Genomic DNA, 16,068 nt, shown 5'->3' on the forward strand with positions numbered 1-16,068 from the left:
GCAACCTCCAAAGGCAGTTTTTGAAGATTTGTAATTTAAAATCCGGGACAGGCAGCACATTCCTTTTAAACAGATACATAATGATCCGATACTGATAGCAACCATTTTGGAGAGACAGAGAATGACCTCGGACAGACAGGACATCACCTTAAAGCGATACAGAAACACAGTGAACAAAAACAAATAATTCTGTAAAACTCAGCTGGTCGTGAACATTCTGTGGATGAAGAACCCGGGCTCACGTTCAGTCAGATGATCATTCCGATATTTTAAGAAAAATGTAAAGTTTACAGATTTTTTCCACGAAAATAGCGCCTGGAAAAAAATAGGCAGCGAGGAAGGACAAAAGGGAATGTCTGTGATACAGTGGAGCGTAGGAGTGATTGAGTAATAAATGGCACAATGCGTAAAGGCAAAGTGGGTGGTAAGCGGGCAATAAAATAACAAAGGATGGACCAGAGGAGGTGTTTAATGGGAACAGCAGAACCATTAGCAGACAATGAGCGCGGCTTATGATCCGAGACCTTGAATCGAATGTTGAGGCCAGAGTACTATAACATGCCTGGAATGTCGGGTCTGAACGCCTTTTAATCAGACCAGGCAGCTTGCCCACCCCGGATTGATTTCCTGTACGATTTAAATTCGGCAGCCAAGGGACGAAATCCAAAGCCAGCTTCTCCCATCTTTTCAGCGCTAGAGAAACAGGAGGCACTCATATTCAGGGCAGAGTCTGTTTCACGTTGAAGTTGAGATTGACGCTGAATGTATCCATATCCCAATGGAGGTGAGCTCATGCGTGCAGAACGGAAGATGGACTGATCAAGAATTGGCCAGAATCAAACACGGGTTTAGGTTGTCCAATGAGACACTGAGCCGAGTACATCTGAGATGCATGAACTTTACTCAGTTCGGTGAGTTTCACTTTGCTCCTGGGAATCTCCAGGATTTTTGGACGCTGTGTGAACAACGGCGCGCAATCAAACGTTTTAATTTGAAACATGTCGACCGGCTGAGAAGTGTTTTTTTGACTAAAAGTTGTCAGGGCTCTCCGGGATTTGAACCCGGGACCTCTCGCATTTCAATTATTAGACCCCTAAGCGAGAATCATACCCCTAGACCAACGAGCCGCCGAAAGTAAGGGATGTAGCTCTCAGATTCTGACGTTCGTTTGCTATTCGGCCCATCGTGCCTGTGCTGACTCTCCAGAGACCGATCTCATGAGTCAACCCTCTCCATAGTCCTGCTAATGTTTTCCCTTTGATGAATAGATTATTCTTTGAGACATTACTTCACCAACGAGCTGCATCCTTGTCAGTAAAAGGTGAATTTGGCAATGAGGTTAAATGTGATTACCGAAAAAAAACGAGTGGAAATGGTTTAAACACAATAACGACGTAGTTGAGGGCATACTCGATTAGCAGTGTATTGCCTGAACTTCTCAGTCACCTTATCTCCTATTTACTGCAACGTCAGACATCCATCCCCTACTTTTTCCATTCAAACAGAAATAATGTGCACGAAAAGTCTACTTCACCGCTTGTTTTGCCCGTGCAACCAGATCGACAGTGATGAAAATGTGCCATGAACTTTTTGAAGCAAACAGCCTTCCTTTACTTTCGGTGAGTGACTGCACGAGATGGTTGGTTTAGAGGCAGAATCAAAATAAAGAATTTAAAATTTCACGCAGCAAGTTAGCTGACCGTGGCAGGACTCGAACCTGCAATCTTTTGATAACATCACAGTTACAATCGAAGTCAGACGACTTATCCATCAGGCCACGCGGCTGCTGCTGCTGGCATGAAATTTGTTGTTTTTTTATACTGAGAGCAAATTTGGGACAAGGGATCTTTCAAGGAGTGGATTTATGAAAATACGGGCATATTTTGAGTAATGGAGCGTTGCGCTGCGATATGATTGTGCACGGACACAGGCAACGTCAATGTAGCTTGATACACAACAGTTTAACAATCGGTTATCGTACCTGAAATCACACTCCTTTTAAATTATACAGGATGATCCCGATTATGACAAAATACGTCTTAAAGGGGCAGTTGATGAACCGGAACTGACAACCATCCCGTTTGAACAGACACCGAATGATCCAGGTCAGGAAGCACATCCATCTTACACAGCTGTAGAATGGGCCTTCACGGACAGCACTTGCCTTTCAAAAGATTAAAGTGGGATTTCTATCATTCCTGAAGGCAATTGTGCCTGTGGCGTGAGTGAGCGCGGATCTCAGGACCACGAGTGGCTGGGACGGTTTTTTGAAGCCACAGGTGATGACAGGCAGGAAGGACGGAGGGAAGTAAAACCAACCCAGACAAAAAAGACAATTTAAAACATATATATATTTATCACAGTAAGAAAATAAATAAATTTAAGTTTTATTGCAAAAAAATTGAATTTAGTTTGATTTCAATAAATAAATAATTATTTCTTAATCTATATGTTTTTGATTGAACGAAGGCTGTGCGACTGCTTGAAATCCACTGGAAATCAGGGCGTGCAGTCAGTAAATACACAAACAAGTAAGCCCATGGTGTAAGACAAGCCACGAGCGAAGATATGGGGCAACAAAGGCGATCTTTTAAAGTCGCGAGTGCCTTTCTGCTGGATCTGACAGCAGCTGCGTGTGCTGTGAAAGAGCTCAAATGCAATAGAGCCCAGTGCCGGCAGAACAGAAAAGGCACATTTTATTTTTAAAGTTAAAAAGTATGGAATGTATGTTAATATACGCATATATAAATATTTATACATATATTTATATAAACAAAGTCAGTCAGTCAGTCATGTCTTGTCTTGTCTTGATTTGATTTGTGTTTGAAAATAAGGCGAAGGAGCTCACCATGTCACAAAGCCCATCCGCAAGCTCTCGATCAAATCGCTATGTTTCTAACTTATATAATTTGCCTTCTTTCAGATGTGGAACAGCAAAATCCCACAGCAGATTCTTCTCCTGTCAGGCAGTCCTCGAAATGCGTGTTCAATCAAATCAGTGTGGCTTCAAGTTGCATGTAATGCATTTTTTCTCCCATGACATGAAATGCACAGTAAGATAGCGCAGCACGTTTGCACACACTCCCTCGCTACCCAAACACACCAACAAACTAAAATTCCTGCAACCTCCAAAGGCAGTTTTTGAAATTTGAAATTTAAAATCCGGGACAGGCAGCACATTTCTTTTAAACAGCGACATAATGATCCGATACTGATAGCAACCATTTTGAGAGACAGAGTATGACCTCGGACAGACAGGACAACACCTTGAAAGCGATACAGAAACGCAGAGAACAAAAACAAAGAATTCTGTAAAACTCAGCTGATCGTGAACATTCTGTGGATGAAGAACCTGGGCTCACGTTCAGTCAGATGATCATTCCGATATTTTAAGAAAAAAAGTAAAGTTTACAGATTTTTTCCACGAAAATAGCGCCTGGAAAAAAATAGGCAGCGAGGAAGGACAAAAGGGAATGTCTGTGATACAGTGGAGCGTAGGAGTGATTGAATAATAAATGGCACAATGCGAAAAGGCAAAGTGGGTGGTAAGCGGGCAATACAGTAACAAAGGATGGACCAGAGGAGTTGTTAGTGGGAACTGCAGAACCATGAGCAGACAATGGGAGCGGTGCTTATGATCCGAAACGTCGAACCGAATGTTGAGGCCAGAACACTATAACATGCCTGGAATGTAGGGTCTGAACGCCTTTTAATCAGACCAGGCAGCTTCCCCACCCCGGATTCATTTCCTGTACGGTTTAAATTCGGCAGCCAAGGGACTAAATCCAAAGCTAGCTTCTCCCATCTTTTCAGCGCTAGAGAAACAGGACGCACTCATATTCAGGGCAGAGTCTGTTGCACGTTGAAGTTGAGATTGACGCTGAATGTATCCATATCCCAATGGAGGTGAGCTCATGCGTGCAGAAAAGAAGATGGACTGATCAAGTATTGGCCAGAATCAAACACGGGTTTAGTTTGTCCAATGAGACACAGAGCCGATTACATCTGAGATACATGAACTTTACTCAGTTCGGTGAGTTTCACTTTGCTCCTGGGAATCTCCAGGATTTTTGGACGCTGTGTGAACAACGGAGCGCAATCAAACGTTTTAATTTGAAACATGTCAGTTTTCTCACATGTCGATCGGCTGAAAAGTGTTTTTTTGTCTAAAAGTTGTCAGGGCTCGTCCGGGATTTGAACCCGGGACCTCTCGCATTTCAATTATTAAAACCCCTAAGCGAGAATCATACCCCTAGACCAACGGGCCGCCGACAGTAAGTGATCTAGCTCTCAGATTCTGACCTTCGTTTGCTATTCGGCCCATCGTGCCTGTGCTGACTCTCAGAGACCTATCTCATGAGTCCCCCTCTCCATAATCCTGCTAATGTTTTCCCTTTGATGAATAGATTATTCTTTGAGACATTACTTCACCAACGAGCTGCATTCTTGTCAGTAAAAGGTGAATTTGGCAATGAGGTTAAATGTGATTACGGAAAAAAACCGAGTGGAAACGGTTTAACACAATAACGACGAAGTTGAGGGCAGACTGGATCAGCAGTCCATTGCCTGAACTTCTCAGTCACCTTATCTCATATTTACTGCAACGTCAGTCATCCATCCCCTACTTTTTCCATTCAAACAGAAATAATGTGCACGAAAGTCTACTTCACCGCTTGTTTTGCCCGTGCAACCAGATCGACAGTGATGAAAATGTGCCAAGAGCTTTTTAAAGCAAACAGCCTTCCTTTACTTTCGGTGAGTGACTGCACGAGATGGTTGGTTTTGAGGCAGAATCAAAATAAAGAATGTAAAATTTCACGCGGCAAGTTAGCGGACCGCGGCAGAACCTGCAATCTTTTGATAACATCACAGTTACAATCGAAGTCAGACGACTAATCCATTAGGCCACGCGGCTGCTGCTGCTGGCATGAAATTTGTTGTTTTTTTTATACTGAGAGCAAATTTGGGACAAGGGATCTTTCAAGGAGTGGATTTATGAAAATATGGGCATATTTTGAGTAATGATCCGTTACTCTGCGATATGGATGTGCACGGACACAGGCAACCTCAATGTAGCTTGATACACAACAGTTTAACAATCGGTAATCGCAACTGAAATCACACTCCTTTTAAAATATACAGGATGATCCCGATTATGAGAAAATACGTCTTAAAGGGGCAGTTGATGAACCGGAACTGACAACCATCCCGTTTGAACAGACACCGAATGATCCAGGAAAGGAAGCACATCCATCTTACACAGCTGTAGAATGGGCCTTCACGAACAGCACTTCCCTTTCAAAAGATTAAAGTGGGATTTCTATCATTCCTGAAGGCAATTGTGCTGTGCGTGAGTGAGCGCGGATCTCAGGACCACGAGTGGCTGGGACGGTTTTTGAAGCCACAGGTGATTGACAGGCAGGAAGGACGGAGGGAAGTAAAATCAACCCAGACAAAAAGACAATTTAAAACATATATATATTTATCACAATAAGAAAATAAATAAATTTACAGTTTTATTGCAAAAAATTGAATTTAGTTTGATTTCAATAAATAAATAATTATTTCTTAATCTATATGTTTTTGATTGAACGAAGGCTGTGCGACTGCTTCAGATCCACTGGAAATCAGGGCGTGCAGTCTGTAAATACACAAACAAGTAAGCCCATGGTGTAAGACAAGCCACGAGCGAAGATGTGGGGAACAAAGGCGATCTTTTAAAGTCGCGAGTGCCTTTCTGCTGGATCTGACAGCAGCTGCGTGTGCTGTGAAAGAGCTCAAATGCAATAGAGCCCAGTGCCGGCAGAACAGAAAAGGCACATTTATTTTGAAAGTTAAAAAGTATGGAATGTGTGTTAATATACGCATATATAAATATTTATACATATATCTGTATATACAAAGTCAGTCAGTCAGTCATGTCTTGTCTTGTCTTGATTTGATTTGTGTTTGAAAATAAGGGGGTAGGAGCTCATCATTTCACACAGCCCAACCGCAAGCTCTCGCTAAAATCGCTATGTTTCTAACTTATATAATTTGCCTTCTTCCAGATGTGGAACAGCAAAATCCCACAGCAGATTCTTCTCCTGTCAGGCAGTCCTCGAATGTGTGTTCAATCAAATCAGTGTGGCTTCAAGTTGCATGTAATGCATTTTTTCTCCCATGACATGAAATGCACAGTAAGATCGCGCAGCACGTTTGCACACACTCCCTCGCTACACAAACACACCAACAAACTAAAATTCCTGCAACCTCCAAAGGCAGTTTTTGAAATTTGTAATTTAAAATCCGGGACAGACAGCACATTGCTTTTAATCAGATACATAATGATCCGATATTGATAGCAACCGTTTTGGAGAGACAGAGAATGACCTCGGACAGACAGGACATCACCTTAAAAGGGATACAGAAACACAGTGAACAAAAACAAAGAATTCTGTAAAACTCAGCTGGTCGTGAACATTCTGTGGATGAAGAACCCGGGCTCACGTTCAGTCAGATGATCATTCCGATATTTTAAGAAAAATGTAAAGTTTACAGATTTTTTCCACGAAAATAGCGCCTGGAAAAAAATAGGCAGCGAGGAAGGACAAAAGGGAATGTCTGTGATACAGTGGAGCGTAGGAGTGATTGAATAATAAATGGCACAATGCGAAAAGGCAAAGTGGGTGGTAAGCGGGCAATAAAATAACAAAGGATGGACCAGAGCAGGTGTTAGTGCGAACAGCAGAACCATTAGCAGACAATGAGCGCGGCTTATGATCCGAGACGTTGAATCGAATGTTGAGGCCAGAACACAATAACATGCCTGGAATGTAGGGTCTGAACGCCTTTTAATCAGACCAGGCAGCTTGCCCACCCCGGATTGATTTCCTGTACGGTTTAAATTCGACAGCCAAGGGAATAAATCCAAAGCCAGCTTCTCCCATCTTTTCAGCGCTGGAGAAACAGGACGCACTCATATTAAGGGCAGAGTCTGTTTCACTTTGAAGTTGAGATTGACGGTGAATGTATCCATATCGCAATGGAGGTGAGCTCATGAGTGCAGAACGGAAGATGGACTGATCAAGAATTGGCCAGAATCAAACACGGGTTTAGGTTGTCCAATGAGACACTGAGCCGAGTACATCTGAGATGCATGAACGTTACTCAGTTCGGTGAGTTTCACTTTGCTCCTGGGAATCTCCAGGATTTTTGGACGCTGTGTGAACAACGGCGCGCAATCAAACGTTTTAATTTGAAACATGTCGACCGGCTGAGAAGTGTTTTTTTGACTAAAAGTTGTCAGGGCTCGTCCGGGATTTGAACCCGGGCCCTCTCGCATTTCAATTATTAAAACCCCTAAGCGAGAATCATACCCCTAGACCAACGAGCCGCCGACAGTAAAGGATCTAGCTCTCAGATTCTGACCTTCGTTTGCTATTCGGCCCATCGTGCCTGTGCTGACTCTCAGAGACCTATCTCATGAGTCCCCCTCTCCGTCGTCCTGCTAATGTTTTCCATTTGATGAATAGATTATTCTTTGAGACATTACTTCACCAACGAGCTGCATTCTTGTCAGTAAAAGGTGAATTTGGCAATGAGGTTAAATGTGATTACGGAAAAAAACCGAGTGGAAACGGTTTAACACAATAACGACGAAGTTGAGGGCAGACTGGATCAGCAGTCCATTGCCTGAACTTCTCAGTCACCTTATCTCCTATTTACTGCAACGTCAGACATCCATCCCCTACTTTTTCCATTCAAACAGAAATAATGTGCACGAAAGTCTACTTCACCGCTTGTTTTGCCCTTGCAACCAGATCGACAGTGATGAAAATGTGCCATGAGTTTTTTAAAGCAAACAGCCTTCCTTTACTTTCGGTGAGTGACTGCACGAGATGGTTGGTTTTGAGGCAGAATAAAAATAAAGAATGTAAAATTTCACGCGGCAAGTTAGCTGACCGCGGCAGGACTCGAACCTGCAATCTTTTGATAACATCACAGTCACAATCGAAGTCAGACGACTTATCCATTAGGCCACGCGGCTGCTGCTGCTGGCATGAAATTTGTTGTTTTTTTTATACTGAGAGCAAATTTGGGACAAGGGATCTTTCAAGGAGTGGATTTATGAAAAGATGGGCATATTTTGAGTAATGAACCGTTACGCTGCGATATGGATGTGCACGGACACAGGCAACGTCAATGTAGCTTGATACACAACAGTTTAACAATCGGTTATCGCAACTGAAATCACACTCCTTTTAAAATATACAGGATGATCTCGATTATGAGAAAATACGTCTTAAAGGGGCAGTTGATGAACCGGAACTGACAACCATCCCGTTTGAACAGACACCGAATGATCCAGGACAGGAAGCACATCCATCTTACACAGCTGTAGAATGGGCCTTCACGGACAGCACTTCCCTTTCAAAAGATTAAAGTGGGATTTCTATCATTCCTGAAGGCAATTGTGCTGTGCTTGAGTGAGCGCGGATCTCAGGACCACGAGTGGCTGGGACGGTTTTTGAAGCCACAGGTGATTGACAGGCAGGAAGGACGGAGGGAAGTAAAATCAACCCAGACAAAAAGACAATTTAAAACATATATATATTTATCACAATAAGAAAATAAATAAATTTACAGTTTTATTGCAAAAAATTGAATTTAGTTTGATTTCAATAAAGAAATAATTATTTCCCTAATCTATATGTTTTTGATTGAACGAAGGCTGTGCGACTGCTTGAAATCCACTGGAAATCAGGGCGTGCAGTAAGTAAATACACAAACAAGTAAGCCCATGGTGTAAGACAAGCCACGAGCGAAGATGTGGGGAACAAAGGCGATCTTTTAAAGTCGCGAGTGCCTTTCTGCTTGATCTGACAGCAGCTGCGTGTGCTGTGAAAGAGCTCAAATGCAATAGAGCCCAGTGCCGGCAGAACAGAAAAGGCACATTTATTTTGAAAGTTAAAAAGTATGGAATGTATGTTAATATACGCATATATAAATATTAATACATATATTTACATAAACAAAGTCAGTCAGTCAGTCATGTCTTGTCTTGTCTTGATTTGTTTTGTGTTTGAAAATAAGGGGGAAGGAGCTCATCATGTCACACAGCCCAACCGCAAGCTCTCGCTAAAATCGCTATGTTTCTAACTTATACAATTTGCCTTCTTTCAGATGTGGAACAGCAAAATCCCACAGCAGATTCTTCTCCTGTTAGGCAGTCCTCGAATGCGTGTTCAATCAAATCAGTGTGGCTTCAAGTTGCATGTAATGCATTTTTTCTCCCATGACATGAAATGCACAGTAAGATCGTGCAGCACGTTTGCACACACTCCCTCGCTACACAAACACACCAACAAACTAAAATTCCTGCAACCTCCAAAGGCAGTTTTTGAAATTTGTAATTTAAAATCCGGGACAGGCAGCACATTCCTTTTAAACAGATACATAATGATCCGATACTGATAGCAACCATTTTGGAGAGACAGAGAATGACCTCGGACAGACATGACATCACCTTAAAAGCGATACAGAAACACAGTGAACAAAAACAAAGAATTCTGTAAAACTCAGCTGGTCGTGAACATTCTGTGGATGAAGAATCCGGGCTCACGTTCAGTCAGATGATCATTCCGATATTTTAAGAAAAATGTAAAGTTTACAGATTTTTTCCACGAAAATAGCGCCTGGAAAAAAATAGGCAGCGAGGAAGGACAAAAGGGAATGTCTGTGATACAGTGGAGCGTAGGAGTGATTGAATAATAAATGGCACAATGCGTAAAGGCAAAGTGGGTAGTAAGCGGGCAATACAGTAACAAAGGATGGACCACAGGAGGTGTTAGTGGGAATTGCAGAACCATTATCAGACAATGGGAGTGGTGCTTATGATCCGATACGTCGAACCGAATGTTGAGGCCAGAACACTATAACATGCCTGGAATGTAGGGTCTGAATGCCTTTTAATCAGACAAGGCAGCTTGCCCACCCCGGATTGATTTCCTGCACGGTTTAAATTCGGCAGCCAAGGGACTAAATCCAAAGCCAGCTTCTCCCATCTTTTCAGCGCTAGAGAAACAGGACGCACTCATCTTCAGGGCAGAGTCTGTTTCACGTTGAAGTTGAGATTGACGCTGAATGTATCCATATCCCAATGGAGGTGAGCTCATGCGTGCAGAAAGGAAGATGGACTGATCAAGTATTGGCCAGAATCAAACACGGGTTTAGGTTGTCCAATGAGACACAGAGCCGAGTGCATCTGAGATACATGAACTTTACTCAGTTCGGTGAGATTCACTTTGCTCCTGGGAATCTCCAGGATTTTTGGACGCTGTGTGAACAAAGACGCGCAATCAAACGTTTTAATTTGAAACATGTCGACCGGCTGAGAAGTGTTTTTTTGACTAAAAGTTGTCAGGGCTCGTCCGGGATTTGAACCCGGGACCTCTCGCATTTCAATTATTAAAACCCCTAAGCGAGAATCATACCCCTAGACCAACGAGCCGCCGACAGTAAGGGATCTAGCTCTCAGATTCTGACGTTCGTTTGCTGTTCGGCCCATCGTGCCTGTGCTGACTCTCAGAGACCTATCTCATGAGTCCCCCTCTCCATTGTCCAACTAATGTTTTCCCTTTTCTGAATAGATTATTCTTTGAGACATTACTTCACCAATGAGCTGCATCCTTGTCAGTAAATGGTGAATTTGCAATGAGGTGAAATGTGATTGCCCAAAAAAAACGAGTGGAAACGGTTTAACACAATAACGACGAAGTTGAGGGCATACTGGATCAGCAGTCCATTGCCTGAACTTTTCAGTCACCTTATCTCCTATTTACTGCAACGTCAGACATCCATCCCCTACTTTTTCCATTCAAACAGAAATAATGTGCACGAAAGTCTACTTCACCGCTTGTTTTGCCCGTGCAACCAGATCGACAGTGATGAAAATGTGCCATGAGCTTTTTAAAGCAAACAGCCTTCCTTTACTTTTGGTGAGTGACTGCACGAGATGGTTTGTTTTGAGGCAGAATCAAAATAAAGAATATATAATTTCACGCGGCAAGTTAGCTGACCGCGGCAGGACTCGAACCTGCAATCTTCTGATAACATCACAGTTACAATCGAAGTCAGACGATTTATCAATTAGGCCACGCGGTTGCTGCTGCTGGCATGAAATTTGTTGTTTTCTTATACTGAGAGCAAATTTGGGACAAGGGATCTTTCAAGGAATGGATTTATGAAAAGATGGGCATATTTTGAGTAATGAACCGATGCGCTGCGATATGGATGTGCACGGACACAGGCAACGTCAATGTAGCTTGATACACAACAGTTTAACAATCGGTTATCGCAACTGAAGTCAAACTCCTTTTAAAATATGCAGGATGATCCCGATTATGAGAAAATACGTCTTCAAGGGGCAGTTGATGAACCGGAACTGACAACCATCCCGTTTGAACAGACACCGAATGATCCAGGACAGGAAGCACATCCATCTCACACAGCTGTAGAATGGGCCTTCACGGACAGCACGTCCCTTTCAAAAGATTAAAGTGGGATTTCTATCATTCCTGAAGGCAATTGTGCTGTGCGTGAGTGAGCGTGGATCTCAGGACCACGAGGGGCTGGGACGGTTTTTGAAGCCACAGGTGATTGACAGGCAGGAAGGAGGGAGGGAAGTAAAACGAACCCAGAAAAAAAGACAATTTAAAACATATATATATTGATCACAATAAGAAAATAAATACATTTACAGTTTTATTGCAAAAAATTTAATTTGGTTTGATTTAAATAAATAAATCATTATTACTTAATCTATATATTTTTGATTGAACGAAGGCTGTGCGACTGCATGAAATCCATTGGAAATCAGAGCGTGCAGTCAGTAAATACCCAAACACAGTAACCCCATGGTGTAAGACAAGCCACGAGGGAAGATATGGGGAACAAAGGCGATCTTTTAAAGTCGCGAGTGCCTTTCTGCTGGATCTGACAGCAGCTGCATGTGCTGTGAAAGAGCTCAAATGTAATAGAGCCCAGTGCTTGCAGAACAGAAATGGCACATTTATTGTGAAAGTTAAAAAGAACGGATTGTTTGTAAATATGCGTATACATTAATATTTATATATATATCTGTATAAACAAAGTCAGTCAGTCAGTCATGTCTTGTCTTGTCTTGATTTGATTTGTGTTTGAAAATAAGGGGGAAGGAGCTCATCATGTCACACAGCCCAACCGCAAGCTCTCGCTAAAATCGCTATGTTTCTAACTTATATAATTTGCCTTCTTTCAGATGTGGAACAGCAAAATCCCACAGCAGATTCTTCTCCTGTTAGGCAGTCCTCGAATGCGTGTTCAATCAAATCAGTGTGGCTTCAAGTTGCATGTAATGCATTTTTTCTCCCATGACATGAAATGCACAGTAAGATCGCGCAGCACGTTTGCACACGCTCCCTCGCTACACAAACACACCAACAAACTAAAATTCCTGCAACCTCCAAAGGCAGTTTTTGAAATTTGTAATTTAAAATCCGGGACAGACAGCACATTCCTTTTAAACAGATACATAATGATCCGATACTGATAGCAACCATTTTGGAGAGACAGAGAATGACCTCGGACAGACAGGACATCACCTTAAAAGCGATACAGAAACACAGTGAACAAAAACAAAGAATTCTGTAAAACTCAGCTGGTCGTGAACATTCTGTGGATGAAGAACCCGGGCTCACGTTCAGTCAGATGATCATTCCGATATTTTAAGAAAAATGTAAAGTTTACAGATTTCTTCCACGAAAATAGCGCCTGGAAAAAAATAGGCAGCGAGGAAGGACAAAAGGGAATGTCTGTGATACAGTGGAGCGTAGGAGTGATTGAATAATAAATGGCACAATGCGTAAAGGCAAAGTGGGTGGTAAGCGGGCAATACAGTAACAAAGGATGGACCACAGGAGGTGTTAGTGGGAATTGCAGAACCATTATCAGACAATGGGAGCTGTGCTTATGATCCGATACGTCGAACCGAATGTTGAGGCCAGAACACTATAACATGCCTGGAATGTAGGGTCTGAATGCCTTTTAATCAGACAAGGCAGCTTGCACACCCCGGATTGATTTCCTGTACGGTTTAAATTCGGCAGCCAAGGGGCTAAATCCAAAGCCAGCTTCTCCCATCTTTTCAGCGCTAGAGAAACAGGACGCACTCATATTCAGGGCAGAGTCTGTTTCACGTTGAAGTTGAGATTGACGCTGAATGTATCCATATCCCAATGGAGGTGAGCTCATGCGTGCAGAAAGGAAGATATACTGATCAAGTATTGGCCAGAATCAAACACGGGTTTAGGTTGTCCAATGAGACACAGAGCCGAGTGCATCTGAGATACATGAACTTTACTCAGTTCGGTGAGATTCACTTTGCTCCTGGGAATCTCCAGGATTTTTGAACGCTGTGTGAACAAAGGCGCGCAATCAAACGTTTTAATTTGAAACATGTCGACCGGCTGAGAAGTGTTTTTTTGACTAAAAGTTGTCAGGTCTCGTCCGGGATTTGAACCCGGGACCTCTCGCATTTCAATTATTAAAACCCCTAAGCGAGAATCATACCCCTAGACCAACGAGCCGCCGACAGTAAGGGATCTAGCTCTCAGATTCTGACGTTCGTTTGCTATTCGGCCCATCGTGCCTGTGTTGTCTCTCAGAGACCTATCTCATGAGTCCCCCTCTCCATTGTCCAGCTAATGTTTTCCCTTTGATGAATAGATTATTCTTTGAGACATTACTTCACCAATGAGCTGCATCCTTGTCAGTAAAAGGTGAATTTGCAATGAGGTTAAATGTGATTTCCCAAAAAAAACGAGTGGAAACGGTTTAACACAATAACGACGAAGTTGAGGGCATACTGGATCAGCAGTCCATTGCCTGAACTTTTCAGTCACCTTATCTCCTATTTACTGCAACGTCAGACATCCATCCCCTACTTTTTCCATTCAAACAGAAATAATGTGCACGAAAGTCTACTTCACCGCTTGTTTTGCCCGTGCAACCAGATCGACAGTGATGAAAATGTGCCATGAGCTTTTTAAAGCAAACAGCCTTCCTTTACTTTTGGTGAGTGACTGCACGAGATGGTTGGTTTTGAGGCAGAATCAAAATAAAGAATATAAAATTTCACGCAGCAAGTTAACTGACCGCGGCAGGACTCGAACCTGCAATCTTCTGATAACATCACAGTTACAATCGAAGTCAGACGATTTATCCATTAGGCCACGCGGCTGCTGCTGCTGGCATGAAATTTGTTGTTTTCTTATACTGAGAGCAAATTTGGGACAAGGGATCTTTCAAGGAGTGGATTTATGAAAATATGGGCATATTTTGAGTAATGAACCGATGCGCTGCGATATGGATGTGCACGGACACAGGCAACGTCAATGTAGCTTGATACACAACAGTTTAACAATCGGTTATCGCAACTGAAGTCAAACTCCTTTTAAAATATGCAGGATGATCCCGATTATGAGAAAATACGTCTTCAAGGGGCAGTTGATGAACCGGAACTGACAACCATCCCGTTTGAACAGACACCGAATGATCCAGGACAGGAAGCACATCCATCTTACACAGCTGTAGAATGGGCCTTCACGGACAGCACGTCCCTTTCAAAAGATTAAAGTGGGATTTCTATCATTCCTGAAGGCAATTGTGCTGTGCGTGAGTGAGCGCGGATCTCAGGACCACGAGGGGCTGGGACGGTTTTTGAAGCCACAGGTGATTGACAGGCAGGAAGGAGGGAGGGAAGTAAAACGAACCCAGAAAAAAAGACAATTTAAAACATATGTATATTGATCACAATAAGAAATTAAATACATTTACAGTTTTATTGCAAAACATTTAATTTGGTTTGATTTAAATAAATAAATCATTATTACTTAATCTATATATTTTTGATTGAACGAAGGCTGTGCGACTGCATGAAATCCACTGGAAATCAGAGCGTGCAGTCAGTAAATACCCAAACACAGTAAGCCCATGGTGTAAGACAAGCCACGAGGGAAGATATGGGGAACAAAGGCGATCTTTTAAAGTCGCGAGTGCCTTTCTGCTGGATCTGACAGCAGCTGCATGTGCTGTGAAAGAGCTCAAATGTAATAGAGCCCAGTGCTGGCAGAACAGAAAAGGCACATTTATTGTGAAAGTTAAAAAGAACGGATTGTTTGTAAATATGCGTATACATTAATATTTATATATATATCTGTATAAACAAAGTCAGTCAGTCAGTCATGTCTTGTCTTGTCTTGATTTGATTTGTGTTTGAAAATAAGGGGGAAGGAGCTCATCATGTCACATAGCCCAACCGCAAGCTCTCGCTAAAATCGCTATGTATCTAACTTATATAAATTGCCTTCTTTCAGATGTGGAACAGCAAAATCCCACAGCAGATTCTTCTCCTGTTAGGCAGTCCTCGAATGCGTGTTCAATCAAATCAGTGTGGCTTCAAGTTGCATGTAATGCATTTTTTCTCCCATGATATGAAATGCACAGTAAGATCGCGCAGCACGTTTGCACACACTCCCTCGCTACACAAACACACCAACAAACTAAAATTCCTGCAACCTCCAAAGGCAGTTTTTGAAATTTGTAATTTAAAATCCGGGACAGGCAGCACATTCCTTTTAAACAGATACATAATGATCCGATACTGATAGCAACCATTTTGGAGAGACAGAGAATGACCTCGGACAGACAGGACATCACCTTAAAAGCGATACAGAAACACAGTGAACAAAAACAAATAATTCTGTAAAACTCAGCTGGTCGTGAACATTCTGTGGATGAAGAACCCGGGCTCACGTTCAGTCAGATGATCATTCCGATATTTTAAGAAAAATGTAAAGTTTACAGATTTTTTCCACGAAAATAGCGCCTGGAAAAAAATAGGCAGCGAGGAAGGACAAAAGGGAATGTCTGTGATACAGTGGAGCGTAGGAGTGATTGAGTAATAAATGGCACAATGCGTAAAGGCAAAGTGGGTGGTAAGCGGGCAATACAGTAACAAAGGATGGACCACAGGAGGTGTTAGTGGGA

General features: G+C 42.5%; 4 non-coding genes across 4 annotated transcripts; all 4 read right to left on the minus strand.

Annotated features, from left to right (window-relative positions):
- Window positions 1-4,179: 4,179 nt before the first annotated feature.
- On the minus strand, window positions 4,180-4,267 carry trnap-agg (transfer RNA proline (anticodon AGG)). The gene is given in 2 exon segments: window positions 4,180-4,215; window positions 4,232-4,267. It is a non-coding gene; the product is annotated as a tRNA-Pro (tRNA).
- Window positions 4,268-7,287: 3,020 nt separating this feature from the next.
- On the minus strand, window positions 7,288-7,375 carry trnap-agg (transfer RNA proline (anticodon AGG)). The gene is given in 2 exon segments: window positions 7,288-7,323; window positions 7,340-7,375. It is a non-coding gene; the product is annotated as a tRNA-Pro (tRNA).
- Window positions 7,376-10,404: 3,029 nt separating this feature from the next.
- On the minus strand, window positions 10,405-10,492 carry trnap-agg (transfer RNA proline (anticodon AGG)). Its single transcript is given in 2 exon segments — window positions 10,405-10,440; window positions 10,457-10,492. It is a non-coding gene; the product is annotated as a tRNA-Pro (tRNA).
- Window positions 10,493-13,518: 3,026 nt separating this feature from the next.
- On the minus strand, window positions 13,519-13,607 carry trnap-agg (transfer RNA proline (anticodon AGG)). Its single transcript is given in 2 exon segments — window positions 13,519-13,555; window positions 13,572-13,607. It is a non-coding gene; the product is annotated as a tRNA-Pro (tRNA).
- Between the last annotated feature and the right edge of the window lie 2,461 nt (window positions 13,608-16,068).

Source organism: Pristiophorus japonicus, unplaced genomic scaffold (assembly GCF_044704955.1).
Source record: "Pristiophorus japonicus isolate sPriJap1 unplaced genomic scaffold, sPriJap1.hap1 HAP1_SCAFFOLD_70, whole genome shotgun sequence".
Taxonomy (NCBI): domain Eukaryota; kingdom Metazoa; phylum Chordata; class Chondrichthyes; family Pristiophoridae; genus Pristiophorus; species Pristiophorus japonicus.